Source organism: Physeter macrocephalus, chromosome 2 (genome assembly GCF_002837175.3).
Source record: "Physeter macrocephalus isolate SW-GA chromosome 2, ASM283717v5, whole genome shotgun sequence".
NCBI classification, from domain to species: domain Eukaryota; kingdom Metazoa; phylum Chordata; class Mammalia; order Artiodactyla; family Physeteridae; genus Physeter; species Physeter macrocephalus.
In genome coordinates, this window is record NC_041215.1 from 68475150 (window position 1) to 68494765 (window position 19616).

Sequence of the window (19616 nt, forward strand, 5' to 3'; positions counted from 1 at the left end):
AAGTTAAATAAGTTATTGGATGATTAAAAAAACAAAGGCAATGAACTGGGGAACAAATTTGATCCCTGAAGTTCTACTCACCGTAGAAAAGGAAACTCAGCTAAGAATTCTATTAGACATGGAGTAGTTCTAGAACCGCATTATATAAGTAGAATGCATTAAATGTGTTGTACAAAAACAATAAAAATAAATCACCTCCCATGATCAATATTTAAAGTACTCAAGGTGTGGTGCTGGCACCCAAAGTATGTAATTTATTATTTTGATGTTCAATATGCTGGTCAGTGTGATTCCCATGATAAGCATTTTAAGAGGGATCAACAAATTAGAGCTCTTCCATACCAGGCAAGGTGTTGGCAATGGTAATAAATTGTAGAATACTGTAACCCTGTTGAGAATAATGTGTTGGTGGAATGGTAACATTTTTCTGTAAGGCAAAATCTGGTCTATTTGATCTATTGCAGATTTTTGAGTTTAAATAAAAACCAAGCAGGACCAAAGTGAAAAGATAAATAAAACGAAGGAAAAGGAGAGAAACTGTTAGCTGGCTACTCTGAACCTAGCATTGTGGTAAGAATTTTAACACACCCATTAAATACTGACAGTGCCCCAGAGGTGGGAATTACTGTCTCCATCTTATAGAGGGAAACAGATTGAAAGGGTTCCATAACTACATCACTAAACTGGCTGAGGTCGAGTCACCATGAAGAATGAGAATCCAGACCCTTGCCCAGGTTTGGCTGGTTCTAGGTACCCTGTTTATTTAAGTAATTCATTTAGACTTAAAAATAAAATTTAACAGATATTTACCAGAGATTTTAGAAATTTTAAAAATTGAATGACAGTCTCATTTGGACAGTGTTTTGCAAAGATAAGGAGCTGATTCAAAAATAAGAAAGAAAAAAGGAGAGAAATAATCAGGCATTTCTATGCCTAGGACTTGTTAACAGTGTTTGGTAGGTAGAATTCTAAGATGGTCCCCAAGATTTTCTGTCTCTGGTATACACATCCTGCATAATTCTAGCCACAGTGAATATGATGGGTTTAACTCTCACAATTCATTTACATCATATGGCACAGTTGACTTTAAGAAAGGGAGATTATCCAGGGGAACCTAACGTAATCATCTGGGACATGTGAAGGCAGACATTTTTCTCTGGCTGGTCACAGGAGGGGAAGTCTTTGCTGGTCTGGCAGAAAGCAAACACCCTATTTTGAACAGCTGAGATCAGGAGGCCCTAGAAGCCGAATGTGGCACCAAACTGAGAGTTAACAGGAAAGCAGGGACACAGACCTACAACCACAGAAAATGAATTCTGCTATCAACCAGTACACCTGAAGAAGACCTGAGCTCAGGTGAGAACCACAGCCCGGGATGATAGCTTGATTTCAACCTGGTAAGACCCTGAGCAGAGAACCCAGCCACACTGTGCCCAGACTTCTGACCTCCAGAACCCTGAGCTAATATATGGGCATTGTTTTTAGCTGCTAATTTGTAGTATTTTATCAGGCATCCATAAGAAACTAATACACAGCCAAAATTACTTCTGGAACTTGTCTTATCTGACATTTTTACAAAAGTTCAGTAAAATCACAGGGAGCTTGTGCATGTAGTAGAATTTTAACCTATGGGGAATACACTGAAGAGAGATTTAGTTATGTTGACTGTGTGGAATGGCAGAAGAAGTTTCAGTGTGGGTTTGAAGGCAAGGCATTTTAGGAAGAATTAATCCAGATAATATTTGCAAGATGATGGATTGGTCTCAACCAGCAATTATGATTCATTAGAAAGTTACAGTGAGCATTTTCATTGCTGCCCATAGACATAGGCTCAGCATGCTCCTGTTGGGCAGACCAATAACATTTCTGAGCATCCTTAGGAAAGGTATTGGAAACTCACTAGAAACAAAAGGTCTGTAAAAATTATAGGGTTAATCCATTCCCAGGATAATACAAAGAGTTACCCTTCTTAACTAGACATCAGGAAGTGCATAAGTGATAGACAAGTTCCCCAGATATGCAATTAAAATGAACAACAGGCCAAACTTTCTTAGGAAGTATACATCTTACAGATATACCCCTTATCTGGAAAATGAAAGATTAAGGGACTACTCTCAAGGTTTATAAAAATAGATATAAACAGAAGGACTGCATATGAGGTGTATTGGAAAGAATCTGTGAGTCCAGTTAGTGGGGAAATGCTGCTTCTTTTCTTTCCAGATGTTTCCTTTCATGTCCAGAAAGCTAGATTAGCATAACACTCCGACCCCTCTCCATCCCTTTGGTCACCTTGCTCTTGGGAAGGTAGTGTGATTTATCTGGTTGCAGAATTGGGACAGTATGTTGGGAATGTTTGACTCATCTCTTCTTTTTACCTCTTAAGAATAAGCCTGACCAAAGGGAGCATATTTTCTTCTCTCATGTCTCTAACTGGGTAGATAAAGCTGTTGTATTCTGGGGTTTAATATTAGGAAGTCTAAACCTCTCAAAAATATAACCAGCAAATGCCATTCGAGACATTTTTTGAGTAGTAAAGGTGAAGTTTTGTTCCAGGAATTGCACACTTGTATCATATTTTTCCACTAGTTTAATGTTTGGTGTGTGGTAGGGAAGGAGGTGCTATTTATTGGGTCTCCTCAAAGGTCTTAATTAGAACAAGACAGTTCATCCTAATGTTATAAAAAGGAATTCTTAAAATTGAAACTAAAACAAAGCATAGTTTTATTCATAATTATTAGTATATTTAAGAAATTTGTTACTTCAAGAGGTACAGGATGAAATTACAAAGGACATCAAGAAGGGTTTAATGAATCTAATTATTATACATTTAAAAGGATTGATCCCCTTATTTCTGAGATGACATAACTGGGTTACTATATCATTTTGTATAGTATCCTTGGTATGTTTTAATTCATTTGCTCATTATTCATGCAATAATCTAAACCCTTGTGGCATTTTTAACATTTGAAAAAATTTCCAGCATTGGAAAGACTCCTTATGTCAACATATAAAGACTAAAAATCACCTTTAAGCCTCAACATGGAAGATTGGCAATCCTCATTCTCTTGAGTATTTTTCTTTATTCACTACCACTTTACAACTTGGGTTTTTAATTACTAAATTCTTGGTACAGAATGTGAATTTTACATTTCATAATTATTCTCGGAGTTGTTATGAGCACTATGGAACCAATGGAAAAGTATGACAAAGAGTAACTAACCTTTTAAATACAAATCCTCCTAACAAGACAAAAGAAGTGACAAAAGAAGGTCTAAAATGAAGACACTGACTGACTGGCCATGTTCGATACCTCATTCTCGTAGTTCCCTGGACCCAGCAGTGAGAAAGATACATGTTGCCTTCATCTAAAAAACACAATTTAAGAATTGTAGCTTTTCTCTTCTCTTTGCAGGAATCTAGGGAGTCAAGGGCAATGTAACAGACAATCCCAAAGGGCTCCGATTACCTTTTTATCTGAATCTCCTCAGCACTTTTAAAAGGATTCTGTACTTTATTATTCCAGTGTACACTGATAGTCTATTTCACAGGATTCTCTTGTGTTATTCCTGTATAAGTTAACTTCCCAATTTGAGTATAAAATGAAATTATGCCACTCTTGGCTTGTTTATGTTTATTAAAACCACATAACCCTTCTGCACAAAGGTTTTGATTCAAGTTTAATGAATAAATAAACTTCCAAAAGTAGGTTCTACCAGAAACTGCATGGCTATAACTCATAGTAGGGTTGGATCTGAAGTAACTAAGTTAGTTGCATCTGCTTACACATCCCAGGTGTACTTCTTTATAAGGTTTAGGGAATATTGGGTTATCAGTGACTTAGGGATCCTAACTTCAAGAAACAAGTCACTTCATCCTTGGCATAGCTACAGAGATAGTTCAAAATCATTATTACAAAAAGCAGTAAAAGTAAGATGTAGTTTACTCCATACCCTTTTGTGTCATTTTGGAAGGATACAACTAGAATGAACTTATGCGTGAACACTGAGGGAAATGAGTATTACAAAGAGAGGTATAAAATATAACCACACTTGTGTTCTTATCAGAATTCAGCACGTGAATATTTCTATGACAAGTATCTCTAGCTAGTCACACTGTTCTTAAACTTTACATATTTGGCTACTTTACTGTGAAGAAATGAGCTATGGAATTCTTTGTCATGACATACCTCACTGGGAGTGTATTAGTTTCCTATTGCTGCTACAACAAATTATTACAAGCTTAGTAAGTTAAAACAATATGAATTAATTATTTTACAGTTTTGGAGGTCAGAAATCCAAAATGGGTTGGCAGGGCTGCATTCTGGAGGCTCTAGGGATGAATACTTTTCTTTGTTTTTTACAGCTTCTAGAGGTCACCTGCATTCCTTGGTTCATAACCCCTTCCTCCATTTTCAAGCAATTAATGTCACATCTTCTAATCGTCTTCATACTCTCTTCCTTCCCTCTGTTTCTGGGGTCACATCACCTTCACTGACTGTGACCTTCCTGCCCCAATTTTATAAAGACCCTTGTGATTACATTGGGCCCACATGGAAAATCCAGAAGAATCTACCCATCTCAAGATCCTTAACCTAATCATATCTGCAGAGTCCCTTTTGCAATGTAAAGTAATATATTCACAGGTTCTGGGGTTTAGGACATAGACCTCTTTCCAGGGCCATCATTCAGTGTACCATAGGGGATATACTTTATTTATGTATGTATTTGTCTACAACACTTCTAGAAAAAGAAGACTTCATATGAATCTAAGAAGCCAAACGCTTCTGGTAAAACATTTCATACATGCATCCACATGACTCCATGTAAAAGATTTATTATGTGAAAGTTGCCCAAACATCTAGCAGTCAGTGGGGAATCCAGAATTGTCAAATGAAAGGAACTTGGTTAGAAGGTGAGGACTAGGAAACTTATTTCAGAGCTGTGTTTTCATAGCAAGCTTGATGTTTCTACATGGATCTTACGTGTATTTGGAGGAAGATTGAGATCAGGGGCTAATGAAACTATTGGAGTGAAATTCTTCCCTTCCTCTCCTCCATTAAGCCAAACCTCTTGGCTCTATCACTTAGTGTTTGAACATCCTGCTTAAAGGAGCAGAGAAGCAGAGATAAGACAGGCAGGTTGGTCCCGCTGTGTGAAATTTACTTGGGGTTAATACCAATTAAATAACTCACTCTCTGACATTTTAATCTTTATGTCAGTTCAATGTTAGCATGCTAATACCTCAGTTTCATTCAATTTGTCAGTATCTATGGTTGATATTCTTTACCCAAATTCTGTCTTCAAATAGTCACATATGTTTGGAACTTACTTAGTCTTTGACTAGAATTTTACATGACATAATGAAATAAAGGTTCTCTTCAAGACATGCTGAACATAATACAGGTACCCAAAGTCCTTAACTAAACTTGATTATTTATGGAGCCTGATAATATTATGGGGATTTTAGGTTTTTGGTTTTTCTAGTTTTTGTGGTCCTATATATTGGTTTTATCAGAATTTTATCTGCATGTAGATGAGCAGACTCATGGTTTCTATAAGGGTTTAGAGTTAATAAAGCACGTGCCATATGATCGTAAAATATTCTGATGTATTTGAGTAAAAAGTTCCATATATTTTAAGATACTATTTTTTCCGGTTTTCTTGTTTATAGAATCCCATGTGTGAGATATTTTTTAAAATAAGAATGTTCATTGCAGTGTTTTATATACTACCTCAAATTGTAAAAAAAAAAAAAAAAAAAATTTAAAATAGAACTCTGGGTATATTTTACATATGTTTTTATAAATTAGAATACAATGTGGTTATAAGGAGGAATGAGGCATATTTCTATGTATTGTTGTAAAACTATATCCCTATGATATAGTGAAGAGTTAAAAAATTAGCTTGAAAACTAAGCATTTATGATTCCATAAATTTTTGCTAAAAATGTATACATGTAATTATGCATGCTTAGAATAGAAATCTGGAAGGAAACACACTTATACATCAAACTGTTACTAATTAAAACTAACATATTGAATACTTATTTTATCCCAGACTCTGTTATAAATGTTCTGCATGTATCATTTTAGGTAGTTCCACAGAAAGATTATGAATTATTATTATTTTGATTTTGTAGATGAAATGGAATCACAGAGAGATGAAATAACTTGCCAAAGACACTTGATTATCTAACACTATCTTTGGGATGTGAATATTCAGATGACTCTTACCTCTACTTTGTTTACAGTCTATGCTGGAATTCTCAATAATGAGTGTGTATTACTTTTATAATTATAAAAAAGAAGAAAGGTATTTTTCATTTGGGGAAAAAAAAGATCCCCACAAAAGAGGAAATCAGTGGGAAACACCTGGTTGCAATTTACCAATGATGATACATTATTTAAAATGCAAGAAAACTGATACTTGAAAACCTGTCTTACTGAGTCTTCAAAATCCATTATTTTTAAAATAAATTCAATTTAGATCCCCAAATCCCCATGCAAATAAATGAATAAAAATTCAATATGTTTTGTCTTCGCATGCTAGTTCCATCTTTTCCTAAAAATTTTTACAGTAAGCTTCAAAACGTGAACTAATGTCTTCATTTTAAAGTTAGTTTATAGAATTTTAAAAACACATAGCATCAATACAATGAAATCACTAAATGATTTTAAAAATCATGTTGGTTTTAGTTAAATTGTATTAATGGATTTATAGAATGAAACAAAGGACAATCACATTTGGAAAATCATGCAGTAGATAGTGTTCTGGTAGCTATTGCTATATAGCAAACCACCCCAACAAATAAATAATTTATTATTATATTGCATCGTTCTGTAGGTTAAGTTCTGAGCTGAATTGTTCAAGCTTAGTTTCCTTCATGTTTCAGTTAGATTTCGGTTGTCGTTGCAGTCATCTGAAGGCTGGACTGGACTGGCTATCCAAGATGGTGCACTTTACATGGCTGGCAGTTGAAGCTGGCTGATGGTTGGGAGCTTAAGTAGAGCTATTGACTGGAATGCTTACATGGACCTTCAAGTGGCTTGGGCTTCTCAGAGAATGGTGCCTTCGTTTCTAGAGGAAGCATCCCAAGAATGAGTGTTCAGTTGTGAGCTTTACAAGAGGCAGAAAGGGGAAGCTGCCAGGCCAATGAAAGGCTAAGCCTGGAACTAAGATAGCATTATTTCTTTCATGTTCTATTGGTCAAAGAGGCCACAGGTCCACCTATATTTAAAGGAGTAGAGAAATAAGCTCTCTCTTTTGATAGGACAGTGGCAAGAGATGAGAGATATTGGTGCAGCTGTCTTTGGAAAATGCAACCTGCTGCAGTCGCTTAAAAAGCAACCTTTGCCTAATCTTTGCAAAATATATCTGATATAAAAAAGTTATTACGTCATTGACAAGGAAAGGTTAAATTCCTGGATATATGAGCTTGGTTACCACAGGCTATCTCTTCCCAACTGATAGTGATTATTATAAATAAAGCTGACTATGCCTCTTTACATTTCTGACTATTTTTCTGTCTCAGTATTTTTTTTTCTTTTGATCACTGGTGATTGGAAAATGGAGTATGCAGAGTGGGAAAAGAAGGTTGGCAGTAAAGAGTGAATCCACAGAGGGGATATTTCTGGTCAAACCATGAGAAGTCTGTGGATAATTGCTGTTGACCTACAAAGTTAATGATCAAAAGAGGGAAGATCATTCTTTCTATATAACTGTGGCAATATCATACATCTTTGTACCTCATAATTTATAAAGACCTTTCATGTATATTTCTTGTTTTGAGCCTGCATCAAACTCATTTTATGGATCAGTAACCTGAGTGATAAGTAAGTTAAGTGAGGGCCTTAAAGTCGCATAGCTAGTAATGGAGAGTGAAACAGGTCTTCTGTCTTCAGGACACTTTCCTTTGTATCACAATACCTTTATAGACTTTTACTGCCAAAACTGTTTGAAAAGCAGGTAAGAAACAAGAATGAGAAGTGGGTAAGAGTGAAGACAGACGTGATTTTGGGCAAATAATTTGATTTTTTTAACCTAGAAAAGAAAAATGCCTTCCATGTATAAATGTTGGGAAGATTAAGTATGAAAGTGTAATAAAGTCAAAGAGTGTGTTTGATAGATGTCATCTCATACTCCTATTACAGCAATTATCATTAGTATTACATTAAAGAGATAATTTGGTACAGTAGATAAAGCATGGAGTCAGATAGATCTAGTTTTTATTTTTCAATGTAATCAGTAGAAATTTCTACATTTTTTAAGGCAGAAAGCCACTTCGTGAGAATAATTTTCTGACATTAAAATTACCTGGGAAACTATTGTTGAACTTTGTCCATGTATATTAGTCACATTTGGAAGACTACACTGTGGATAAAGCAAGTTTCCAAATCTCAGTAGCCTACTCAAAAAATGCCTTAGTTTTTGCTCCTACTAATATAGACTAAGGTAGCTGTGGGTTGTCATTGGCTCTGTTCCTAGATCCTTCTTTATTCCAGGATCCAGGATAAAGGGGCTGTCACTATTTGGGGCGCATTGTTCTCATGGCAGAGGAAAATTCAATGACTGAACCACACAATGCCTTTTAAAACTTTTGTTCAAATGTGACATATATCACTTACGCTCATATTTCATTAGCCTAAAACATATGGTTAAACTCAACATCAATGTGACAAGCATACTTAATTCTTCTACAGGAAGATGATTAAATAATTAGAAACAATAAAACAGTCTATTTTAATCTAAGATAGGAATCATGTGACTGCTAAACTTAAAGTTCCTGGAGGCAAAAAAAAACATTTGAAATATTTTTAAGTACTCGTTTCTCAGTGCCTAGCACACAACTTCAGACACTGTAGGTGCTCATTAAATATTAATAGGTGAATGCATGATATAGGCAAAGTTAACATGTAGCAAACCCTTACACTGTGACCCTTTGTCTCTCCATGCTCCAAATTGAAGAAGCAATGATTAAAATTTAAATTTCTGTTGTTAGCCTAGATGCGTATTCAAATATACTCAGAAAATGACTGCAATCATAATGAAGGAGAGCAAGCTATTATATGCAATTAGGTGAAGTTGGAGTAGTTAGTTCATGCATTCAGCAAACAGGTTATTAGACCTTTCTATGTGCCAGGCACTGACACAAAGATGTATTTCAAGATGAGTAAGGACTTCCCTGGTGGCACAGTGGTTAAGAATCCGCCTGCCAATGCAGGGGACACAGGTTTGAGCCCTGGTCTGGGAAGATCCCACATGCCACGGAGCAATTAAGCCCGTGTACAACTACTGAGCTTGCACCCTACAGCCCACACGTCGCAACTACTGAGCCCACACGCCGCAACTACTGAGCCCACACGCTGCGACTACTGAAGACTGCATGCTCTAGGGCCCGCATGCCACAACTACTGAGCCCGCGTGCCTAGAGCCTGTGCTCTGCAACAAGAGAAGCCACTGCAATGAAAAGCCCGCGCACGGCAATGAAGAGTAGCCCGGCTTGCTGCAGCTAGAGAAAGCGCGTGCACAGCAACAAAAACCAAACAGAGCCCCCCCACAAAAAATTTAATTAAAAAAAAAATGCGTAAGACTCAGGTACAGCCCTTGCCCTTAATGAGTTGTAGTGACACCTTAGCAGGTTCATAGTAAGTTTGATGGTGAAAAGTTTTGCAGATTAATTTGTTGTTTTGATTTTAAATTCCCAAACTAGAGTGGGGGAAGTGTGTCTGTGTGGGGATATATAATTATTTTAATAAATCCATTTTCTTTGAATAATAGTCCACCTAATCTAAAGAATATGGTAATTTATTTCGAATATCCTTAAAAATAGGAGGAAACATTGCATGGAGAGATGTCTCGAAGATGCCTCAAATCATGAGCAAAATTATATTATGGGAAGCAACTATTTAAAAGTGTATGCATTGTATAAAGTATTAGATTTCAACCTTCAAACTCTGCATCATCTTGTGAAAAGAATTTTAAATTATTTTGATAAGACATATATATGTGCAGAAAAAATAACACGGAGTGCTTTAATTGACACTTTCTTCTGCAAACACACCATATTCAAGAATTTTTCACTTCCTTTTTTTTTCTTAACATAACAAGACATATCTCAGCTATATACCCAAGAGATATCTAGAGACTAATGAGGGTGTAGAGTGAATACTGGTGGAAACAAAAGGAACATTTCCAAACCTAACTTAAGCATTAAGAGCCAGAGAATTTAAGGAACTAGATTCCAGAGTAATAGACAATTTCTAAAGCACTCAGTTACAAGACCACAATTAAAGAGCTCTATATTAAAGAATCCTAATGAATCATTTGGAGGAAAATCAATGTGAAGAGTCAGCTCTGAATTGAATATAAGTTGAAAAATAAAATTACATCTTCCAAGATCTCTGCCTAATTAACAACATGTTACAGAAAACAGGTGGGTTTTTTTGATATTCAAATAGCTTCATAAGTTATTAAAAATTACAAAAGACATATTAATTCCCTAGCAAAACAGTTTTACATTAAAAAGCATTCTGAAAATTGGCTTATTGCCTTAACTGTGGGATCTGTTTCTGTGGTTAATTAACATAACATTTGATTCTTTTTTTTTTTGTCATCAAAAAATTTATTGCTAGAGGTCTAGAAACTAAACCCAGCTTCAGTTTCGCAGAAGCTCTAGAAACATCAAACTTACAAAACGTGTGACAACACGCGTGTTTGGAAAAACTCTACATTACCATTCTAGCTGACTGGAACAAAACACTCTGTTTTTCCAGACTAAAAAGCAGGGGCGTCAGGACCAACGATCTCCAGCTCCCCAGATACCAAAAAATTATGCTTCTGAGATCTCTTGATGTTGATTCCAGACGAAGAGCAAACGAGCTGCCTTACGTGTGCCACTCTCGACAGAAGCCCTTTTTGACATTTGATTTTTACTGATAAAAAATAACACACACAATGCTTTTTAAGATTATTATATTTGAGGTTATTTACTTAGGTTCATATAGACGTCATTTTAGGGACATTTATAAGAAGTGCCTTTAAAATAAATTCTTTTCCCCTCATATACTACAGAAAAATTTTGGAAATAAATATAAAGAAGAGTCAAAATTAAGTTATTCATCCTCCTGCATGCCCACAACCAAGTGAGGACTGTGATGGGGGCAGTGATCACAGGGACACTTCTAAGTGTATGTGCCACCCAGGTACTCTGCTCCACAGCAGCTGCGCTGCGACTGTTTATTCCCCTCTCAGTACTTGAGCTGGGTTTTACTCTTTCCAGTTGGTTTTCCCATCTCTCTACCAATACGGCAGTGCTCTTGATCTGAGTCACTTACCTACGTTCTGTGACATTTTTGCAAAGGCTTTAACTCTCTCCTTCCTTCTGCCTCTGTGTCCACCTCCTCCAGAACTACAGTGAAACTCAGTTCAGCTGACAGTCAGAAGAACCCCACTTTCTCCCTCAAGCTGCAATTACGCCTTGCAGCATAATGCACTAGGTATTCCACCTACTATGGGCTATGGTATGACTGTATGCTTTGAGTCCAAACTCAAAAATCTGAAAAAAAAAAAAAACCCATGTCAAACTATATTAATTAGGGAGTGAACTGATCACAAATTGCAATGTGGAAGGTATGGTTAAAAATAAAATATGCCTTTTTAAAAATTTTACTCAAACTTGAGTACCATTTTATGTGCCCCACTTTTATGTGTCCTACTCAAATCTGGTGTTTTTAAAAAAAATAAAGTTCACCTTGAAATTCTTATATCCAAAGCTCTGTTAAAGGAACCATTTTTATAGATGTTGTGAGCTCTTGTGAGTTATTTTAGATAAATTTTAGTCTGTACACAGCCTAAAAAAATAAGTGAAAGAAGTAAATAGTGTTGGGGTAGGAAATTTACAAACAAGAATAAAAATAGTTATGCAGAGATGCATTTTGGGGGAATTCATAGCCAGCCCTAAACTTTTTCTTTTTGCTTTGATCCACTAAAGGGAAGTGCAAGGGAATAAGAATAAAGTGAGTCAAGTTCTGATATAAACCTAAAATACAAAATAAAGTCTTTTCTTAAAAGAGTTGTACCAGTGTAAAAGAATAAATAGATGGTCTACAGGTGGGAAAGGCGTAAAAACCTTTTGATGTCAAATGGTTTAGAAGTCATGGAACGATAGCATTTTAGAACTCATCAGATTTAGGCTCTTCAGTTAACAGATGAGGAATCTGAGCCAGAACATTGAAGGAACGAGACTCCAGAGTAATGAACAATTTTTAAAGAACTCAATTATAAGACCACACTCAAAGAGTTCCATATTACAGAATCTTAATGAATCATTTGGAGAAAAATCAATGTGAGCCAGCTGTGATTAGTAATGGCAGAATTAGTAATAAAGGTGATGAATTATGCCAGAAGCTGCATAAAATCTTAATATTTACCATGAATCAATATAGTACCAATATTGTTATTTGCAAAGATATTATATTTTAGAATGTTTAAAAGCAAGGATATAAAAAAACAAAAGCTAATCTCTCTCTTAGTTTACCATTTCTATGACTTCACACTTCACTACGAAGAAACCCATAACCATTATTTCCAAGTTGTCCAACTGTTTCTTTTGTGTCATTGCCACTGTCAGTCTTTGGTGTAACTGTTTTAAAATCGAAGCTTCACTGAATGCAACATGCATGAAAACAAACGGGACCAATGAAATGATGATGATATTTATACTGATGGGGTAAGGTAGCCCTCCAAAATGTGACTGAATAGACTGTATAGCTGAGTTATGGTTGTTTCTATGTGGACAATGGCAGGCAAAGGGTGTGGGTGTGTAACTGAAGTACATTTGTCTCAGTGATATTTAATAGATGGAGTTCTGAATTATGTGAACACAATTTATAATGTAGAGCTGTATCACAGAAATGTATTGGTTAACGAAACAGGATAGAACTTGTTCTCATCTTTAACAACGGACACCCACTGTGGGCATTAGTTACAGCTTTCTAAAATATTGACTTTCTGACATATAAACTTGACCTATATGTTTGTCTGTGATGAAGTTGATTCTCTTTGGGGGTAACTTCCAAAAAATGGTGAGGATGCCAAGTATAAGAATAATCCTTGTGTGGCAAGTAGCCAGAACATTGTGTTCCCCAAGTTCAGTAAAGTCAATGCCAAATTTCATTGCCACAAAATTTATGAATCAGGGAAACAAGTTTTTCTCTGTGTTTGGAAGTTTACATTTCTGAAGCATTTCTCTGCCATTTCAGCGTTTCCTATGAATGTATCTGGTCTTAGAGGTACCTGTGCTGGAAAGTATTTTTCACCTCCCTGCCAGTAACTACCTTGTAACTACCACATCAGAACAGGAACAAAAGTAGCATGCCATTCTGGCCTCCAGGAGAATTCAGGGCAGAGCAGAAGCCCTAGGTCCAAAGGGAAGGCTGTTCCCACTTAGCCAGGCTGGGAACACCTGGGAATCATCATAAAGCTGGGTGACCAGCAAACAGAATTAAAAAGGGGACAGAGGGACAGAAGAGAATATGTCCCCCATAAACAGTCACGCCCAGGCTCTGACTGCTTAACCTTTGTGTATAAAAGGATACCTGCAATATTCGAGGTTAGAAGTGTTATGCCTTTGAATTAGTCAAGTATGAAAAACTTGTGTTTTTCATATAAACACATAGTTTTAATGTCTATATCATACTTCCAATACTGAAACTGAAGGATAAAACAGATAAAACTAGCTTGACTTCATGAGCTGTTTGTTCTAAATAGAATTTTATTTTACAAGTAGTTGTGATTTAAACATATTGCAGTTACAGAAAATTAAAGGGGTTGTAATCAGACTTCTTAAAAGGTGACTCTTCAGGCAATGGCTCATTCTCTGATTCACCCTTCTTGAAATAACTAAATATGAGGCCATTTTTCCAAAATGTGAGTTTCTGCAAAGATGTCTGCTGTTAAAACAGAATGATTCTTATATAAAACCAAGGTAATTGGCCAGCTTCATACTTAAAATATAGAATTGAAATAACATTTCTCTTTTTTTTTACAATTTGGAAATATCATTTCCACTGACTATTGAATTTTATAGGCTCAAATGTTTTTGCTCAGTAGGAGATTTCTCTCAGATCAGTAATTTTTATTTACATTCTACCCAGACCATCCTTATGCATCTAATTTATATTAAAAACCCATGACGTATCATAGGTATGCTTCCCTCTTCTTTTTCCTTTAAGCACTTTCCTTTCCTTTTATTTATTTATATTTTTGCTGTAGCTGTTGCTTTTGCTGTGAAGTAGTAGCTGTCGTTGCTGAAAAAAACAGCATCTCATTTTCTTTAAAACAATTTTAACAATTTTAAGTGAAAATGAAAACTTTGCCTTTGCATTGCGACTACAAAATTTTAATTAAAATGTATTATTGATTCACAATGTGGGTAATTTTATTAAAATATTGCTCAGATATAATTAAAGAGTTAGGTAATTGAGACAGGCTTTAGTTGTAAGGGTGTGGGTTTCATAGTGTAACAGACAGCTCCTTCAGTATGTAATATGCTGCTGCATGAACACTGAGCCTATCTCTTACTGGAGCGTGGGTGTCCTGGGTAGTGTTCTGAACTGGCTCAGCCGTGGCGCTGGGGTGATTCTGTGCTGCTGTGCGAAGGCAAAGTATAAAGTAGTGGATATTTCTGGTGTTAGCTACTCAGAGAAGAGAGGCCTGCCCTTAGCTCAGATGTCAGAATATGGGAGGCAGACTTGTCTCTTTTGTGGGCCCTGCTCACTTGGGACCGGGCTTTGAGAAAGCTGAGAGTATCGCCAGGTGGTCAGGGAAGGGTGACCTCTGCCGGGGAGAAGCAGCTTGCTGGAGAATGGCAAATGGAATGGGATCTTCCAAACTGGCTCTCCAGTGTCTATGTTACTTTCTTTGTCTTGCCCATGTTGCTATTCCTGGGCCCTCAGTAAAGTCTGATTTAAATATTCTAGCATAAACTCAGCCCTTCTAGAATCCATCTTCCGGTTGGGTGTCCACACTGGTGCCACCACAGCCCAGTGGGACCATGGTAATAGAGAAGAATGCTTGTCCTTGTGGAGGTCCTACTGCTATTGCTAACATTTGAGGATAAGGGTAGAGCTTTGGTCTTTCTTCCAGCTATCACTTACCTGACTCAGAAACACAAGGTCACTTTCCATAGCATAGCTATTTTTGATGCTTGTAATTTAAATGACTGCCACTAAATGAAAGGTGGCATATTCACTGAGTTTAAATATGCAGTGATAAGCACCTCCCAGGCAAGGACAACTGACAAGGGTTTGAGTTGGGTCTCTGCCACGTATTATCTGCGAAAACTTGCTTACTTTATCTGAGAACTCAGTTAATACTCCCTTGTGGCTGGTTTTCAGCATGAAATCATATAATGACTTACATGAAAGCGCTAGACACGTAAATAGTACCATTTAGTAAGCAGCAACTGATAACAGCTCTAAGGTATGTAGGCATTTACGTTTTAATTATACCACTTCATACTGTATTTTTTGGTATGGAAATTTACACACACCCTTCTCAGTGATGGTTTTATTTGCATGGCTTAGAACACAAGGTGGTTATGCTTTTTCTAACTAATGGTAAAGCTAGGATGAAATGGCTTAAGTCTATCAGATAAAAAAATGCCTTTGCAAAGAGTCAACAGCTTCCTGTGTTGTGCCCTTGAATTTCCAGATATGACTGCTTACCTACTATTCTTTAAAAAATAGAAGTAAAAACTGAGTTCAGAGTTTATAAAGTGCAAACTAGAAAAACTAACCCAGCATGTTGACTATTGGATGAAAGCATATAATTAGAATTCTGCAAATGAGATCCTTTTGGATATTAAGAGGTGACTTCATGGCATTGTCTCCTTACGGTTATAGACAGTGTCTGAATCTAACAATCTGTCAAGTTAAAAAAAATTAATTCCTAGTTCTCTCCTTTTCCCTTATCATTCTCTTGTGCCTGGTGTTTACAACAATGATTTATTGTGGGATTATTTAAGAAATATATTTTCCCAATAAAACTAACAGTTATTCTTATCAGAGGCTTAAAAAGTTATCTAAAGTTCTCATTTGTTAATAGCAATAAACTATTAAAGTTCAAAATTACTTTCTTTCAAAACTTAAAACTGATGTATTACATTTTCTTCTTCTACATCCTCCTCTCCACACACAACTCATTTTATTACAATTATCACACCATATATGTTGCTTCTTTGATACTGTTTTTCCACCTTCATTTTTACCTTTTTTTTTTTTAAACCTCTTTTCCAGAATCTCTGTGTAGCATGGTTAGAACTTGTATTTTTCCTACCTGGTTTACAGATATGACCCAGAGAGTTTAAATGACATGACCAAAGTTAAGGAACAAGGCAGAAATTTCACAGATGCTGAGTCCAGTTAAAAGCATTAAGGCAGACCTTGAAACAGAATGTTATATTTGCAGAATTCTTAATGAATTTTTTTAGCTCTGCCAACATGAAGCAGGCCATGCACCCCTGAGGAAACTGAGGTCCAGAAAGGTAAAAGGTAATTCATTAACCCCTCAAATTGCTTATACAATTAATCTGTTCTGCTTTCTTTCTTGGAAAACCTTGGGAAGACCCTTTGTGGTAAATCTAAAGGGACATTTATACAGGTTATTTTTCTTTATAATATATTGCAGAATATTTTATAAGTGACCTTGACCACTAATTCTTTGTAATGTTAAGGATGAGAAGGATTATTGGTTTAGGATTAAGGAAGTACAACATAATATTTTTGCATCCATAAAATTACTACATGATTCTACTTCTGAGGGTCATTAAGGGCTAGATCCCCACTCTCTTTATTTTTAGCATCCCCAGATCAATATATCATCTTCTGTATCGAACTTCTTATTCCATATTTGATGAGTTCAGAAAATTTATAATAGCTTTCTACAGTCTCTCCAAAACAAACCCCACCTGGTTAAAATAAGTTTAGCATTAGGTTAAACATGTTATTGGGAGAAATTTTTACTTTTGAAGGCTAATTCAGCTCAGCGATGGATTAGTGATAGCATATCCCCTTAACCTCCAAAGTAATTTGTTTTTATGTTCTCAGCTTGGAATCATGCCCTCATATTAATATTTCATACCAATAAGTAGGGGCCTCAATGTGTCCATCTATTAGACTGGCATAATGCCTGCCACCCATATCTGAATATTGCCCTTAGAAATGAGTAATACTTTTCAGCCTTCTTCAGTTATGTTTTTGGTTTTTGGGTGGTTTTTTTTTTTTTTTTTTTTGCATTTGGTCTTTTCTAAATGATGCTTAGACTAGAGTAACATAAGATATATTTCTTTCCTGATCATCACTCATTAAAATAACATGTGCAAATAAATTACTTTGTTCAGAAAAAAAAAACTAGCCCTAAGAAACAACTCCATTACATGAGTTAGACACATAGGCAATCTAAATAGATTTTAATTATTTAGTATTTTCCTCCAGTGGGATATGTTTTACATATAAATGTCGGAAAAATTAGCAGCATACAAAATATCTTTATAAGAAGTACCAAAGGGTGACAATTTTTACTGAATGGTAAAATAAGATGGAAAGGGAAAAAAGGCAGCATTATGTTTCTGTATGAAAGATCTCAACATGTCCTGTTAAATAGTCACCAGTCGAATGGTGGTTCAGTTACCCTGATGCTGTAGAGCAGAGACTTGTTCCCGTGATTCTAAACACATACAAGAACACTGCAAATCTAAAGTCAGTCCTTGGTCCTCCAAGATCACTGCAAGGGATGTGAAACTGTATTTTAAAAATTTCATCATCTGAAGAGTTTTCTTGCTATATTTTAAGTTTGGGGGCAGGATAGTGGGTAGGAATGTACTGACACCTTGGATTCAACTATTAGCTTTTTTATTCTGAGGTATTTGACCTTGGACAAATTACCAGACTTTTTGTGCCTCCGTTTCCTCATCTATAAAATACAAGAATAATAAAGGGTTTTGTGGGGATAAATATAATAATGGCTATAAAGTGCCTAGTATACTAAATAATAAATATTAGCTTATTATTTATTGTTTTAAGATACTATAAGTCACTTTCATCTATCTGGGAACCATGCCCTGCCCTGTTAATGCTCACAGTGGAGAACAGAATGTCTTTGAAAGATGTTAACCTAAAAGGTCTGCCTTCTGCGGAGTCTACCAGCACCAACCTTTTCCTCCTCAAAAGAGGTATCTGTTGTTTGTTACTCTGCATTTTCCCTTTCCATCATATTTTAAGGAGTTCACCAACCTCATAGTCAGAACAGTTACCTGGATTTACTATGTTTTCTAAATCTATTTTTATGTAAAGCATGGTCACTTTGTCCTAGTCCAATTTTATTTAGGGATAACATAAAATTTTGAAACTTTCAGGTGCTCAATAAAATCTTCAGAGCTATTTTCAGCTCATTTATTTATAATAAGATGAGAATGAGGTTTCCTCAGACTTAGTCCCCTATGGCCTAGCCTGTGGGCAAAAACGATCTGCCTAAATTGAACTAGTTGTCTTGAAATATATAATCATTAAGTACAGGAAGGGAAAATAAGAGATTGCCAATTTACCACCTTATGTAAATGACATTTATTCACTAGCTCATTATTCATTTAATCAGGAAACATTTATTAAGTATCTAATAAAGACCAGGTACTTTTTACTAGAAGCTGCAAAGACAAGACAGTAATTGCCATTGAAGGGTTTTCAGTCTGGTGAGCAAAGGTGAGGGTTAGGAAGACATCAAATCTGTAAACACCAAAGTGTAACATTTTCGTTTCAGCAGCTGTGAGTGAATTAGAGTGGTACCCAAAGGAAAAGTGGAACAATTCTACCTGGGTGGCTAAGTGTTAGGAAGTGCGCTTAATTGTTCAAATTACCTTTGGGGAGCCTAGTCTTAAAAGATGAGCAGGATTTGATCAGCTGAAGGGGGATGGGGGAATTCAGGTATTTAAAGGATATAGTCTATTGATGACATGTGAGTAGTGTGATTTTTCACTGAACAAAGGCAGAACTATTACTATTGATATAGCTGTTTATGGCATGAACTCAATACATACTACAAGAAAACAAGAAAACTGAAAAATATGACCATTCCTTAGGAGGAAGATGATAATTACAAAATTATCAGTTCATCTATATATGATACTCCAGAATAACTCTTCACACTCTGAAGTCAAATCTTTTTCTAATAAAATTGGAATTTACAAAGGGTTCAGCACAAATAAGACACCTCCTTTTAACTCTCCTTCCTTCCTTCCTTTCTGAATAACTCAGTCCAAAAGCCATTAGGTGAGGTTAAATAAGGTAGGCATCTACATAAAACTGGGAGCTGGAATTGAGTAAAAGTGAGAACATGTATCACTATCATACATGTTAATTGTCTGAACCCTCCATGAGGGCAAGTTTTTTTCGGGCTTCTTCCTTCTCATCCACCTCCGCACTCCCAAGCTAAAAGCAAGTATGGCTCATGAGAAGCATCTGAATGATTATGGAAGGAAATGCTGTAAGTCACACCTACTGTAAGTTTTACTTATTTATTTTTATTGTTGACCTCTTTTCTCTAGAATGTAAGCTTTATAGCGTA

General features: G+C 35.9%; 1 protein-coding gene and 1 non-coding gene across 4 annotated transcripts in view; both read right to left on the reverse strand.

The window, feature by feature from the left end:
• Positions 1–19616, reverse strand: part of KCNH7 (potassium voltage-gated channel subfamily H member 7) — a 464718-nt gene that overhangs the window by 166128 nt on the left and 278974 nt on the right. The window lies entirely within an intron of this gene.
• LOC112064594 (U11 spliceosomal RNA) lies at positions 10782–10915 on the reverse strand. Its single transcript, XR_002891554.1, has one exon. It is a non-coding gene; the product is annotated as a U11 spliceosomal RNA (small nuclear RNA).